We start from the raw sequence: 16,177 nt of genomic DNA, 5'->3' as shown, positions 1-16,177 counted from the left end.
GGCAACAACATAATATCGTGGGAGGAGTCATTTGGTGAGTTTTGAGTGAAATCCAATCGCTAGAAGTATGGAATACACCAACCACTCCGATTAGGAACGAACTGCCGTTGAACTTGAATTGTCCAATTTCTCACTCCTATTGATTTCGGACTGAGCCCCAAACTTGGCCAACATCATAATATGGTGGGAGGAGTCATTTGGTGAGTTTTGAGTGAAATCCAATCGCTAGAAGTACGGAATACACCAACCACTCCAATTAGGAACGAACTGCCGTTGAACTTGAATTGTCCAATTTGGAACACCTATAGATTTCGAATCGAGCCCAAAACTTGGGCAACATCATAATATGGTGGGAGGGGTCATTTGGTGAGTTTTGAGTGAAATCCAATCGCTAGAAGTATGGAATACACCAACCACTCCAATTAGGAACGAACTGCCGTTGAACTTGACTTGTCCAATTTCTCACACCTATTGATTTCGGATCGAGCCCAAAACTTGGGCAACATCATAATATGGTGGGAGGAGTCATTTGGTGAGTTTTGAGTGAAATCCAATTGCTAGAAGTATGGAATACACCAACCACTCCCATTAGGAACGAACTGTTGTTGAACTTGAATTGTCCAATTTCTCACACCTATTGATTTCGGATCGAGCCCAAAAACGGGGCAACATCATAATATGGTGGGAGGAGTCATTTGGTGAGTTTTGAGTGAAATGCAATCGCTAGAAGTATGGAAAACTCCAACCACTCCAAATAGAAACGAACTGCCGTTGAACATGAATTGTCCAATTTCGAACACCTATTGATTTCGGATCGAGCCCAAAACTTGGACAACATCATAATATGGTGGGAGGAGTCGTTTGGTGAGTTTTGAGTGCAATCCAATCGCTAGAAGTATGGAATACACCAACCACTCCAATTAGGAACGAACTCCCGTTGAACTTGAATTGTCCAATTTCTCACACCTATTGATTTCGGATCGAGCCCCAAACTTGGGGAACATCATAATATGGTGGGAGGAGTCATTTGGGGAGTTTGGAGTGAAATCCAATCGCTAGAAGTATGGAATACCCCAACCACTCCAATTAGGAATGAACTGCCGTTGAATTTGAAATGTCCAATTTCTCACACCTATTAATTTCGGATCGATCCCAAAACTTGGGCAACATCATAATATGGTGGGAGGAGTCATTTGGTGAGTTTTGAGTGAAATCCAATCGCTCGAAGTATGGAATACACCAACCACTCGAATTAGGAACGAACTGCCGTTGAACTTGAATTGTCCAATTTGGAACACCTATTGATTTCGGATAGAGCCCAAAACTTGGGCAACATCATAATATCGTGGGAGGAGTCATTTGGTGAGTTTTGAGTGAAATCCAATCGCTAGAAGTATGGAATACACCAACCACTCCGATTAGGAACGAACTGCCGTTGAACTTGAATTGTCCAATTTCTCACACCTATTGATTTCGGACTGAGCCCCAAACTTGGCCAACATCATAATATGGTGGGAGGAGTCATTTGGTGAGTTTTGAGTGAAATCCAATCGCTAGAAGTACGGAATACACCAACCACTCCAATTAGGAACGAACTGCCGTTGAACTTGAATTGTCCAATTTGGAACACCTATTGATTTCGGATCGAGCCCAAAACTTGGACAACATCATAATATGGTGGGAGGAGTCGTTGGGTGAGTTTTGAGTGCAATCCAATCGCTAGAAGTATGGAATACACACTCCACTCCAATTAGGAACAAACTATCGTTGAAATTGAATTGTCCAATTTCTCACACCTACTGATTTCGGATCGATCCCAAAACTTGGTCAACATCATAATATGGTGGGAGGAGTCATTTGGTGAGTTTTGAGTGAAATCCAATCGCTAGAAGTATGGAATACACCAACCACTCCAATTAGGAACGACCTGCCGTTGAACTTCAATTGTCCAATTTGGAACACCTATTGATTTCGGATCGAGACCAAAACTTGGGCAAAATCATAATATGGTGGGAGGAGTCATGTGGTGAGTTTTCAGTGAAATCCAATCGCTAGAAGTATGGAATACACCAACCACTCCAATTAGGAACGAACTGCCGTTGAACTTGAATTGTCCAATTTGGAACACCTATTGATTTCGGATCGAGACCAAAACTTGGGCAACATCATAATATGGTCGGAGGAGTCGTTTGGTGAGTTTTTAGTGAAATCCAATCGCTACAAGTATGGAAAACACCAGCCACTCCAATAAGGAACGAACTGCCGTTGAACTTGAATTGTCCAATTTGTCACACCTATTGATTTCAGATCGAGACCATAAGTTGGGCAACGTCATAATATGGTGGGAGGAGTCATTTGGTGAGTTTTGAGTGAAATCCAATCGCTAGAAGTGTGGAATACACCAACCACTCCCATTAGGATTGAACTGTCGTTCAACTTGAATTGTCCAATTTCTCACACCTATTGATTTCGGATCGAACCCCAAACTTGTGCAACATCATAATATGGTGGGAGGATTCATTTGGTGAGTTTTGAGTGAAATCCAATCGCTGGAAGTATGGAATACACCAACCACTCCAATTAGGAACGAACTGCCGTTGAACTTGAATTGTCCAATTTCGAACACCTATCGATTTCGGATCGAGATCAAAACTTGGGCAACATCATAATATGGTGGGAGGAGTCATTTGTTGAGTTTTTAGTGAAATCCAATCGCTAGAAGTATGGAATACACCAACCACTCCAATAAGGAACGAACTGCCGTTGAACTTGAATTGTACAATTTGGAACACCTATTGATTTCGGATCGAGCCCAAAACTAGGGCAACATCATAATACGGTGCGAGGAGTCATTTGGTGAGTTTTGAGTGAAATCCAATCGCTAGAAGTATGGAATACACCAACCACTCCAATTAGGAACGAAGTGCCGTTGAACTTGAATTGTCCAATTTGGAACACCTATTGATTTCGGATCGATACCAAAACTTGGGCAACATCATAATATGATGGGAGGAGTCATTTGTTGAGTTTTTAGTGAAATCCAATCGCTAGAAGTATGGAATACACCAACCACTCCAATAAGGAACGAACTGCCGTTGAACTTGAATTGTCCAATTTGGAACACCTATTGATTTCGGATCGAGCCCAAAACTGGGGCAACATCATAATTTGGTGGGAGGAGTCATTTGGTGTGTTTTGAGTGAAATCCAATCTCTAGAAGTATGGAATACACCAACCACTCCAATTAGGAACGAACTGCCGTTGAACTTGAATTGTCCAATTTCTCACACCTATTGATTTCGGATCGAACCCCAAACTTGGGCAACATCATAATATGGTGGGAGGAGTCATTTGGTGAGTTTTGAGTGAAAACCAATCGCTAGAAGTTTGGAATACACCAACCACTCCAATTAGGAACGAACTGCCGTTGAACTTGAATTGTCCAATTTGGAACACCTATTGATTTCGGATCGAGACCATAACTTGGGCAACATCATAATATGGTGGGAGGAGTCATTTGGTGAGTTTTGAGTGAAATCCAATCGCTAGAAGTATAGAATACACCAACCACACCAATTAGGAACGAACTGCCGTTGAACTTGAATTGTCCAATTTCTCACACCTATTGATTTCGGATCGAACCCCAAACTTGGGCAACATCACAATATGGTGGGAGGAGTCACTTGGTGAGTTTTGAGTGAAATCCAATCGCTAAAAGTTTGGAATACACCAACCACTCCAATTAGGAACGAACTGCCGTTGAACTTGAATTGTCCAATTTGGAACACCTATTGATTTCGGATCGAGACCATAACTTGGGCAACATCATAATATGGTGGGAGGAGTCATTCGGTGAGTTTTGAGTGAAATCCAATCGCTAGAAGTATGGAATACACCAACCACTCCAATTAGGAACGAACTGCCATTGTACTTGAATTGTCGAATTTCGAACACCTATTGATTTCGGATCGAGCCCAAAACTAGGGCAACAACATAATATGGTGGGAGGAGTGATTCGGTGTGTTTTGAGTGAAATCCAATCGAGAGAAGTATGGAATACACCAACCACTCCAATTAGGAACGAACTGCCGTTAAACTTGAATTCTCCAATTTCTCACACCTATTGATTTCGGGTCGAGCCCAAAACTTGGGCAACATCATAATATGGGGGGAGGAGTCATTTGGTGAGGTTTGAGTGAAATCCAATCGCTAGAAGTATGGAATACACCAACCACTCCAATTAGGAACGAAATGCCGTTGAACTTGAATTGTCCAATTTCTCACACCTATTGATTTCGGGTCGAGCCCAAAACTTGGGCAACATCATAATATGGTGCGAGGAGTCATTTGGTGAGTTTTGAGTGAAATCCAATCGCTAGAAGTATGGAATACACCAACCACTCCAATTAGGAACGAACTGCCGTTGAACTTGAATTGTCCGATGTCTCACACCTATTGATTTCGGATCGAGCCCAAAACTTGGGCAACATCGTAATATGGTGGGAGGAGTCATTCGGTGAGTTTTGAGTGAAATCCAATCGCTAAAAGTACGGAATACACCAACCACTCCAATAAGGAACGACCTGCCGTTGAACTTGAATTGTCCAATTTCTCGCACCTATTGATTTCGGATCGAGCCCAAAACTTGGGCAACATCATAATATGGTGGGAGGAGTCATTTGGTGAGTTTTGAGTGAAATCCAATCGCTAGAAGTATGGGATACACCAACGACTCCAATTAGGAACGAACTGCCGTTGAACTTGAATCGTCCAATTTCTCACACCTGTTGATTTCGGATCGAGCCCAAAACTTGGGCAACTCCATAATATGGTGGGAGGAGTCATTTGGTGAGTTTTGAGTGAAATCCAATCGCTAGAAGGATGGAATACACCAACCACTCCAACTAGGAACGAACTGCCGTGGCACTTGAATTGTCCAATTTCTCACACCTATTGATTTCGGATCGAGCCCAAAACTTGGGCAACATCATAATATGGTGGGAGGAGTCATTTGGTGAGTTTTGAGTGAAATCCAATCGCTAGAAGTTAGGAATACACCAACCACTCCAATTAGGAACGAACTGCCGTGGAACTTGAATTGTCCAATTTCTCACACCTATTGATTTCGGATCGAGCCCAAAACTTGGGCAACATCATAATATGGTGGGAGGAGTCATTTGGTGAGTTTTGAGTGAAATCCAATTGCTAGAAGTATGGAATACACCAACCACTCCAATTAGGAACGAACTGTCGTTGAACTTGAATTGTCCAATTTCTCACACCTATTGATTTCGGATCGAGACAAAAACTTGGGCAACATCATAATATATGGTGGGAGGAGTCATTTGGTGAGTTTTGAGTGAAATCCAATCGCTAGAAGTATGGAATACACCAACCACTCCAATTAGGAACGAACTGCCGTGGAACTTGAATTGTCCAATTTGGAACACCTATTGATTTCGGATCGAGCCCAAAACTTGGGCAACATCATAATATGGTGGGAGGAGTCATTTGGTGAGTTTTGAGTGAAATCCAATTGCTGGAAGTATGGAATACACCAACCACTCCAATTAGGAACGAACTGCCGTTGAACTTGAATTGTCCAATTTGGAACACCTATTGATTTCGGATCGAGCCCAAAACTTGGGCAACATCATAATATGGTGGGAGGAGTCATTTGGTGAGTTTTGAGTGAAATCCAATCGCTAGAAGTATGGAATACACCAGCCACTCCAATTAGGAATGAACTGCCGTGGAACTTGAATTGTCCAATTTCTCACACCTATTGATTTCGGATCGAGCCCAAAGCTTGGGCTGCATAATATGGTGGGAGGAGTCATTTGGTGAGTTTTGGGTGAAATCAAATCGCTAGAAGTATGGAATACACCAACCACTCCAATTAGGAACGAACTGCCGTTGAACTCGAATTGTCCAATTTCTCACACCTATTGATTTCGGATCGAGCCCAAAACTTGGGCAACATCATAATATGGTGGGAGGAGTCATTTGGTGTGTTTTGAGTGAATTCCAATCGCTAGAAGTATGGAATACACCGACCACTCCAATTAGGAACGAACTGCCGTTGAACTTGAATAGTCCAATTTCGAACACCTATTGATTTCGGATCGAGCCCAAAACTTGGGCAACATCATAATATGGTGGGAGGAGTCATTTGGTGAGTTTTGAGTGAAATCCAATCGCTAGAAGTATGGGATACACCAACCACTCCAATTAGGAACGAACTGCCGTTGAACTTGAATCGTCCAATTTCTCACACCTGTTGATTTCGGAACGAGCCCAAAACTTGGGCAACTCCATAATATGGTGGGAGGAGTCATTTGGTGAGTTTTGAGTGAAATCCAATCGCTAGAAGTATGGAATACACCAACCACTCCAACTAGGAACGAACTGCCGTGGAACTTGAATTGTCCAATTTCTCACACCTATTGATTTCGGATCGAGCCCAAAACTTGGGCAACATCATAATATGGTGGGAGGAGTCATTTGGTGAGTTTTGAGTGAAATCCAATCGCTAGAAGTTAGGAATACACCAACCACTCCAACTAGGAACGAACTGCCGTGGAACTTGAATTGTCCAATTTCTCACACCTATTGATTTCGGATCGAGCCCAAAACTTGGGCAACATCATAATATGGTGGGAGGAGTCATTTGGTGAGTTTTGAGTGAAATCCAATCGCTAGAAGTATGGAATACACCGACCACTCCAATTAGGAACGAACTGCCGTTGAACTTGAATTGTCCAATTTCTCACACCTATTGATTTCGGATCGAGCCCAAAACTTGGGCAACATCATAATATGGTGGGAGGAGTCATTTGACGAGTTTTGAGTGAAATCCAATCGCTAGAAGTATGGGATACAACAACCACTCCAATTAGGAACGAACTGCCGTTGAACTTGAATTGTCCAATTTGGAACACCTATTGATTTCGGATCGAGCCCAAAACTTGGGTAACATCATAATATGGTGGGAGGAGTCATTTGGTGAGTTTTGAGTGAAATCCAATCGCTAGAAGTATGGAATACACCAGCCACTCCAATTAGGAACGAACTGCCGTGGAACTTGAATTGTCCAATTTCTCACACCGATTGATTTCGGATCGAGCCCAAAGCTTGGGCTGCATAATATGGTGGGAGGAGTCATTTGGTGAGTTTTGAGTGAAATCAAATCGCTAGAAGTATGGAATACACCAACCACTCCAATTAGGAACGAACTGCCGTTGAACTTGAATTGTCCAATTTCTCACACCTATTGATTTCGGATCGAGCCCAAAACTTGGGCAACATCATAATATGGTGGGAGGAGTCATTTGGTGTGTTTTCAGTGAAATCCAATCGCTAGAAGTATGGAATGTAGGAATTTCAAAACATTTTTCCAAAGTTCATTTCAATATTAAACATGCATTTAATCAAATTAATCGCAGCGGAAGTCTATGGTGGTTGTTTAAATTCAAAAACAAAACTTCTTCCAAGTATCTTAAGCCATGAACATTGATATGTTTTTCATAAATGAAAATTCAAGAGAAAAAGGATAAGATCTAATTACCCTTGAAGCAATTATATGAACCAATTTGTGTTTGGTCTTCTCTTGATGATTTCCTCTTTGTTGATCTCCTCTTTGATCTTTGCTCCTTAATCTTTCTCCTCCATGTGAGCCACAAAAGTATATGGCCTCTAAGTCTCCACACCAATGGAACCTTGAGATGAGAATAAGTATCTTGAGAATACTTGGATGCTAGTGCAAGATTCACAAGATTGGTTTCAATCTAAACCACTTTGAAAGATGAAAGTGTTTCACTCTTGAAAACTCTCTTTTGTCTCTCTTTGATCTCCCAAACCCATTTGGTTGATGTTGGATTGTGTTTGTGTGTTAATTAGCTTATGGAAACAATTCCCATACACATTCACTTAACCATTTTCGGCCAAATCCCATTGGGCTTCCAAAATTAGGCCTTATGACACTTAAACCATAATATTTAGGTGTCTTAAGCCCTTGGGCTTGATACCCAACCATTTGGGCTTCCCTCTAACTATTATCGAGGCCCAAATACGTTTTTACACGTAGTAAATCATCCACATCAAATCAATCAAATTGATTTCCTCATTCTCATTTATATTACTCAAAGTTAACCATTTAAGGTGTGCGATCCATTAGGTTCTAATTAGCAAGGCAGTGGGAAAATATTAGAACTCTTTCTAACCAACTGGAATTAAAACCCCTTTTTTAATTCTTCCTTTATTTGGATCGATCACAATCAATCCTAGGACTTCCACAAGCCAAGAGTGACATCTAGCAATATATCAAGGCTACCCAAGCTAACCAGAATAGATGAAGAACCTATTCAGTTGGAATTGCAATGCAATACGATCCTTCTCTTATACAATGTTTCAAATCATATTATTAGGGTACGGATTGTTTATGTCAAACCCCTAATATGATTTATAACCTCATGTGATTCAAAAGAACATGATTAAGAACAACTTTCTAAATCAAGCTCAAAAATACTTTGGCCAAAGATTTACTGAATCACATCTTGAAACATTCTCCTTCTTTATCGAAAGTAGAGATTCCTTATTGTACATTCACATGCCCCTATGATGAATTAAGAGATCCCAACAACACTTAAGACAAATCTTTTACGGCTTGCCTTTAAGAGCTATCAAAGATCAATAACGCATCACAGGACAACCATGATACCTCAGGTCTAAGGACTAATTTGCATTATTGCAACTATGAGTTCTCATTTGACATATAGATAAATACTCCATATGAGAACTACGGTTGATCGCGTTCAGTGTACTCATTCACTAATGAGCACCCACATACTTGTATTAGTGTCAACTACACAAATGGTTTGAGACTAACCATCCTCCCAATTGAGCATACATAATATGTGCTAATCTTGACGGTTTATCAATGCCCATTTGATAACCTATGATTAGGAACATTTTGGGATGCTACAGTTAGAGATTAAAGGTCTCCCGAATCTAATCTTCTTTAGATTACTTTATCTCTTATTTAGCATACCCGGGACATTTGTTTCTTTACACGATGTAAAAGATAACAAATAAGTTTGCCCTTTATATATCATATACGAAATGTATTCTAAGGAGATTACATCAAATGTATTGGCTCTTAGGGCACATTTCTAACAATCTCCCACTTGCACTAGAGCCACATAGCCATGTATCTCATACCCATTATCTCTGTATGTCTATCCAGTTGTGACTGTGACATAGGCTTAGTGCGTGGATCTGTTACGTTGTTTGCAGATGCCCCATCTAATGGTAACATTTTTCTATGTGTTTGGATCTTTGATGAGACCTAGGTTCCTTGGCTTGAGCTATCGCCCCATTGTCATCACACAGTAAAGGTACTTGTGACATTATGGTTAGAACCTCATTTAGTTCGGTAATGAACCTTTTTATCCAAACAGATTTTATTGTAGCTTCTAAAGCGACAATGTAATCAACTTTAGTTGTTCTCCAACAACTACGTGTTCATTCAAAATGAAGACGTACCCTTAGGTGGATTTGCAATAATTGATAATAGATATATTACCCAAATCAGTAAATGCTTCCACTTGCTACTCTGATGTTTCTCTCAGATGAGGAACATGTCCTTAGTCCTTCTTAAGTATTTAAGAACATACTTGACTGCTCTCAATTGATCCAATCATGGGCTTGATTTATATCTTCTAGTTATACTCGTATAACCGATATCATGTCTTGTACATGCTATGACATATATGAGAATCCCAATTGCATATGCATAAGAGATTTTTACTCATCTACTGTATCTCATAATGAGTTTTTGGACACATGCTCTTAGAAAAGTGAAGTCCATGTCATACTGGAAGTAAACTTTTCTTAGACTGTTCCATATGAAATCTCCTTAGCATCTTATCAACATACAAGGATTGAGATAATCCAATTATTCTCTTAGATCTATCAGGATAAATCTTTATCTCAAGTATGTAAGATGCTTCTTTAAAATCTTTCATTAAGAATGATTTTAATGAGTCACAGCTTCACTGAAGATATCATTCCTATATCGTTTCCGATAAGTAGTATGTCATCTACATACATCACTAGGAATGCTACCAAACTCCCACTGACCTTTTGTACACTCATTAGTCATCCATGTTTTGTATGAAGTCAAATGTTTTGACAACTTCATCAAATAGGATGTTTCAACTCCAAGAACCTTGCATCAACCCATAAATGGATCTATGTAGCTTGCATACCTTATGCTTATCAACTTTAGAAATGAAGCCTTCAGGTCGATCTATATATAGTTCTTCCTGAAGGTGGCCATTCAGAAAAGCCGCCTTCACATCCATTTTGACAAATCCCATAATCATGGTATGCAGCTATTGCAAGCCAAATCCGAATAGACTTTGTCATAGTGACAGGAGAGAAGGTTTCTTCATAGTCAATCCCTTCTCTTTGCTTGTAGCACTTTGCTACTAGCCTTGCTTTGTAGGTTTCTACTATCCCATCTGAGCCTATCTTCCTCTTAAAGATCCATTTATTCCCTATTGGTACAATACCAGGAAGAGGATCAACTAGAGTCTAGACTTTGTTGGTATACATAGAATCCATTTCGGATTTCATGGTTCCAAGCCATTTCTATGAGTCAATGTCTAACATTGTCTCATTGTAGTTCGAAGGGTCTTCGATATCCTTACAATCACTTAGGAGATTCAACTCTCCTTTGTTGTCATGAAGGAAACCATAATACCTTTTAGGCATTCTGCTAACCCTTCTTGAACTACGTGGAGTCTGTGTTACAACAAGTTTGTGGATCTGGGATTGCACTTAGTTCAGTGTTGATTTCTAGCTCATTGGACAATTCCTTGAGTTCTATCTCATGTCCCCCTTTTCCCATCAAGAGTGTATTCCCTTTTAGGAAGGTAGCTGACCTTGTGACAAACAACTCTTGCTCGTCGATGTGATAGAAGTGATATCCCATAGTTTCCTTTTGGATACCCTATAAATCTACACTTCACTAACCTTGCATTTAGTTTATCCGCATATTGCCTTTACATATGCTGGACAACCCCAAATCTTGATCTAATCAAGACTTGGTTTCTTCCCAAAACACATTTCAAATGGAGTTTGTGGAATGGATTTGGAAGGCACTCTATTTAGCAAATGAATTGCAGTTTCAAGTGCATATCCCTAAAAGGATATAGGTAAATTAGTACAGCTCATGGAACTCATTTTAGAAACTCCATTATGTTGTGGAATTCCTGGTGGAGTCCATCGTGATAAGATGCCGTGTTCCTTGAGGTAATCAAGAAACTATGTGCTTAAGTATTCACATCCTAGATCGAATCTAAGGATTTTAATACTCTTGCTTGTTTGGTTTTCAACTTCATTTCTGAATTCCTGAAACTTTTCAAAATTCATATTTATGCTTCATTAAGTATAAATACCCTAACCGTGAATGATCATCGGTAAAGGTAATGAAGTATGAATAACCGCCATCTGTGTTTGTATACAAAAATCCACAAACATCTTAGTGAATTAATCCCAACAGTTCTGTAACTCTTTCTCCTTTACCAGTGAAAGGAGACTTGGTCATTTTACCATGTAGACAAGATTCACAAGTAGGCATATGAACATGATCAAATGATCCAAAAGGTTCCATCTTTTGCCATCCGGTGAATTCTATCTTGGCTAATGCCTCCAAGTTTAAGGTGTCACAATTTAGTTGATGTATCCACATCTCTAGGCCTCTCAGGTCTAGTTGCATCTTTATCCATATACAGTTAATGCTACCATTCATTTCTTAAATGAAAAGAGACCATCAATCAAAATTGCATAAGCAACGATATGATTGATATGTGAAATAGAACAAAGAATTTTGTCAAACAAAACATTAACTCCATCTCTTAAAATATAGAGACGGATATTAAGTTCTTTACACATCCAGAAATGAAATAACAATTATTTCAAATTCAGGTCTTCTTCAGAGGGTAGTCTGAGATGTTAGGTGCCTATTGCATTGGCAACTACATTAGTGCTACTTCCCACAGTCAGCACCATTTCTCATTTTCCAAGTCTTCTACTCCCACTAGTCCATGCACACAATTGCATATATGTTGACTAGCTCCTGAATCAACTATTCAGTTTAGAAGCTTTAACTGTAATTACTAATTTTAGAACAAGAGAGTGACCTTCCGAAGGTTTTTCTCTTGAGGCTTGCAAGGCATCTCTTGCAATTTCTCTTCCAATGTCCATCCTTGCCTCAGTGAAAACAAGTACCTTTAAGTTACTTGTCTTTCTTTTGTATTCTTTCTTTCTTGGGTTTTTAGAAAACTTTTCTTCTTCTTTCCTTTATCCTTACCTTTTGTTTGGATTTGGAAGAAGAAGAACCCTTCTAAAATTGCAACTATCCTTTTAACCCTTTATCTTTTGAGATATTCATTTAAGCTACTATAGCCATATTGAGTAGCTCATATATGGTATCATTCATCTTTCCCATATTATAGTTCATAACATATTGGGATTAACTAATGATAGGGATGAAAGAAAGAATCTTGTTGAACTTCAACATCAAAGAAAAATCCATATTTTCCAATATCTTATGTAATGATATTACATTGAGATCATGTTGATTAACCGGGAACCCACTTACCATTCTTGTCATAACAAGTTCACATATGGTAATGTAAGCTATGAGTAGCTTCACCTTTTCATGGATGCCAACATGTAACTTTTACCTCGGTTGTCATCCGACACATGCTTCTTATAAGCCTTTGTCTTCTCCTCAATGGCATATGGACCAAGAGGGGTATATGGTGGGGTTTTTCTTATACACAACTAATCTTATCCAATTATAGGACAACTTGGTGTTTGTGCATCAAACCGGATAGTTCGTGTCATCTTGGACGTTTGAGTCAAGTATCTTTGAGATTGGGTTTGTGATGGTTAATTTGAAATTCTGCAAAACGTAAATAGATTTTAATTTAGATTAATCTTCTACCAAGGACTTAGGGTCTTTAAGTCATGATGGTAGCTCCCACTATTTTTGGCAAATTTCATATCCCTCCTGAAATCCGAGAGTTTCCGTTGAAACTCTTAGTGGGGATGGGAGTCTCACTTTCACATAGTTTTCCTCAACCTAACAGTTTGTTGGATTGCTATGATACTAATGAGAGGATACTCTTATCCAATCACATCATTAATGTGAATACCCATCACTATGGCCTCTAGAGAACTAGACCTCAACCTAACAGTTTGTTGGTTTCGTTCGTCTTAGTTAAGTTATTCCCACCATGCTTGTGGGTATAGGGTTTCAAGTATGACCTCAACCTAACAGTTTGTTGGCCACACTCGTTATCTATCCGCACTACATCAAGTATGTGTAATAGGCTTCCCTTGGATGGTTACAAGTACTGGATGTTGCCTCACTGAGGTACAACAATGTGTAAATGTGCCACCCAATAAGAGACTACCACGGTGGAAGGCCACAAAATAGCATTCAAAGTGCCATTTCGCTTATCAACTTAATATTGCTTTGAGGGTAGTTAAATTGGTCTCATTTTAATCCAATTTTAATCCTATTAAAATTACTTATCTAATCTCATTAAATGGTTCCCATTGCAATATATTAGTAGCACATAATACTCCCACTAAATGTTTTAGAAACCATTTGCTTAAGATAGTGGAAATACATGATACTACTAATTGATTAATTATCATCATTACCGAACATTCCAATTGCATTGGGCTTGTAGGATGATTATGGACTTTCTTGTTGATCCAACATGAGCCACCATGTTGGATCATGGTCTTGGATGGTGATTCATTTTAATTACGCGCGCATAAAAATAAATTAGGCATGAAAGCCATTTCATTATTACATAGCCAATCAAAATCGAATACATATCCAATAAGCGGCCAATCACATAGCTCAATTGTTTGGTCTAAGTCCATAACCATCCTTTAATTATTTAAACGCTTTAAATAATTAAACTAGCAATGTAAAAACATGCTCTTGGGTTGCATACATATATATGGGTTTAATTCAAGTGGTAACCATATTCAAATAAAATAAATTTACCATGGAGTGAAAACATTTTACTACAATAGTAAATGTAATTGTGGAAACCTTTTAGGCATAGTTACATTTATCATATATTGCAACTAGGTCTAAAACTATTCAACAATTAATAATGGATCCAAAGTTGATCCACTAGGGTGTGGGGTTAAAGCATGCATTTGTAAAATACAAAGTGGTGATCATGATTTTTCCAACAAGTGAATAATCATGAATGTGACTAGGTAGGCCAACCACACTCACCAAAGTAATCAAAATTAATTTTAGTGTAGTAGGTAAATAATTAGTGATAGGAATAATTTGATCAACTTTTGCATTTTATATCAAATCACCATCATTTACATCTAGATAGTCCCCACACACTCACCAAAGTAATCTTATTAATTTTAGTGTGGTGGGTAAATGTTTATTGAGTGGAAACATTTTTGAAAAACTTTTAATTTTATAATAAACATCATCATCATCTTTTGACCTATCTTGGTGGAAAATTCCACTAAACACAATCATCAAAATTAGCCACCTAACTTATGGATCAAAAAGATCCCATAACAAGAACATCAAGAACACCAAGAACATGCATATGAACTAATATGAATGTTCATGCTATTTCCGGAAAAATTCATATTCCATTTTAACTATCTCATGCTCTTAATATCATATATTTCATGAAGTTAAAATCATGTGAGTTTTAATGCAACTATGCTCTAATATTCATATACATATATGAACACAAAGAGAGCATCAATCATCAAAACACAAATCCAGAAATTCAAAATCCCAAACAACCCCTTTCACTCCATTTGATTTTTATTCAATCATATCAAAATAAATCAAGTATAACTATTATACTTTTAAATGAATTCACAACCCATATATGCATCTCTAAACCCCAAAAACATATCAAGTTCATGACCTATGGCTCTGATACCAATTGTAGGAATTTCAAAACATTTTTCCAAAGTTCATTTCAATATTAAACATGCATTTAATCAAATTAATCGCAGCGGAAGTCTATGGTGGTTGTTTAAATTCAAAAACAAAACTTCTTCCAAGTATCTTAAGCCATGAACATTGATATGTTTTTCATAAATGAAAATTCAAGAGAAAAAGGATAAGATCTAATTACCCTTGAAGCAATTATATGAACCAATTTGTGTTTGGTCTTCTCTTGATGATTTCCTCTTTGTTGATCTCCTCTTTGATCTTTGCTCCTTAATCTTTCTCCTCCATGTGAGCCACAAAAGTATATGGCCTCTAAGTCTCCACACCAATGGAACCTTGAGATGAGAATAAGTATCTTGAGAATACTTGGATGCTAGTGCAAGATTCACAAGATTGGTTTCAATCTAAACCACTTTGAAAGATGAAAGTGTTTCACTCTTGAAAACTCTCTTTTGTCTCTCTTTGATCTCCCAAACCCATTTGGTTGATGTTGGATTGTGTTTGTGTGTTAATTAGCTTATGGAAACAATTCCCATACACATTCACTTAACCATTTTCGGCCAAATCCCATTGGGCTTCCAAAATTAGGCCTTATGACACTTAAACCATAATATTTAGGTGTCTTAAGCCCTTGGGCTTGATACCCAACCATTTGGGCTTCCCTCTAACTATTATCGAGGCCCAAATACGTTTTTACACGTAGTAAATCATCCACATCAAATCAATCAAATTGATTTCCTCATTCTCATTTATATTACTCAAAGTTAACCATTTAAGGTGTGCGATCCATTAGGTTCTAATTAGCAAGGCAGTGGGAAAATATTAGAACTCTTTCTAACCAACTGGAATTAAAACCCCTTTTTAATTCTTCCTTTATTTGGATCGATCACAATCAATCCTAGGACTTCCACAAGCCAAGAGTGACATCTAGCAATATATCAAGGCTACCCAAGCTAACCAGAATAGATGAAGAACCTATTCAGTTGGAATTGCAATGCAATACGATCCTTCTCTTATACAATGTTTCAAATCATATTATTAGGGTACGGATTGTTTATGTCAAACCCCTAATATGATTTATAACCTCATGTGATTCAAAAGAACATGATTAAGAACAACTTTCTAAATCAAGCTCAAAAATAC

This window comes from Prunus avium, chromosome 4, assembly GCF_965620075.1.
Source record: "Prunus avium chromosome 4, drPruAviu1.hap1.1, whole genome shotgun sequence".
Taxonomy (NCBI): Eukaryota; Viridiplantae; Streptophyta; class Magnoliopsida; order Rosales; family Rosaceae; genus Prunus; species Prunus avium.
The sequence above is the reverse complement of the archived record's forward strand: the minus strand, read 5'-3'. Positions refer to the sequence as shown.